Genomic DNA, 1,340 nt, shown 5'->3' with positions numbered 1-1,340 from the left:
ATGATAACACTGTGTCGCCAATACCCGGGTGTAACCCAGTCACCCTGTCTGTAACTGTCTATGATAAGACTCTGTGGCCAATACCAAGGTGTAACCCAGTCACCCTGTCTGTAACTGTCTATGGTAACACTCTGTGGTCAATACTCGGCTGTAACCCAGCCTGCCAGTCTGTAACTGTCTATGATAACACTGTGTCGCCAATACCAAGGTGTAACCCAGTCACCCTGTCTGTAACTGTCTATGGTAACACTCTTTGGTCAATACTCGGCTGTAACCCAGTCTGCCTGTCTGTTACTGTCTATGATAACACTCTGGTCAGTACCCGGGTGTAACCCAGTCTGCCTGTCTGTTGCTGTCTATGATACGACTCTGGTCAGTACCCGGGTGTAACCCAGTCTGCCTGTCTGTTACTGTCTATGATAAGACCCTGGTCAGTACTCGGCTGTAACCAAGTCTGCCTGTCTGTTACTGTCTATGATAAGACCCTGGTCAATACTCAGCAGTAACCCAGTCTGCCTGTCTGTTACTGTCTATGATAAGACTCTGTGGTCAATACCCGGGTGTAACCCAGTAACAAAAGAGATGAAGAGGAGAGAAAAAGAGGAGAGGTAAACTATTGGTCTAAATCTATGTCAGCTTTGGATTGCAATTAGCTGTCTAATTAGAGACAACGCAGTGGTTTTCTAGGGCAGGAACCTCTAGGCACAGCGGAAATCACTAGGAGAAATAACCCAGGTCCCTGTGGACAACTCACTCTTTCTCCCACATCAAGTCCTCCCTGTCTGCCCTTCTCTCCTTCCTCCTCGTGTCTGGTCCTTTCTACCTCTCTTTCTCTATTGTATCTATCATTTAGATTCCTTTCATTATTTAAACCTCAGTCTAGTGTCGGACCCTAAAGAGACTGTCCCTGCCTCCCAGAGCAGTCGTTCAGCCTCCACAGTGCTAAATCAGACCTCACCTCACAGCCACCTCAGACGAACGACCAGTAGATGTGAGGTTGGCTGTCACTTCTTATTCGTGTTACTTTTTCACCTTTATTTAAACCAGGAAATGCCATTGAGATAAAAGACCTTGCAGAGAAGGCAGCTCTAATGTGTGTGTGTGTGTGTGTATATATGTGTGTATGTGTCACAATAAAACATGTTAAATGTTAAAGTGTCAGATTTACGTATAAAAGTCAAAATATGACAGTGATTTGAGAGGCAAAAGACACAATAAACATCAAAACAATTTCTCTAAGGTCTAGGCAATCCCGAAACCCTTAATAAACAGACATGATGTGAAACGATGCCAAAATAATTAAACATAAGATTAATAAATGGGACACAAAGGGAACGTTA

The sequence above is a fragment of the Oncorhynchus tshawytscha genome, linkage group LG14, assembly GCF_018296145.1.
Source record: "Oncorhynchus tshawytscha isolate Ot180627B linkage group LG14, Otsh_v2.0, whole genome shotgun sequence".
In the NCBI taxonomy this organism is placed as follows: Eukaryota; Metazoa; Chordata; class Actinopteri; order Salmoniformes; family Salmonidae; genus Oncorhynchus; species Oncorhynchus tshawytscha.
The sequence above is the reverse complement of the archived record's forward strand: the minus strand, read 5'-3'. Positions refer to the sequence as shown.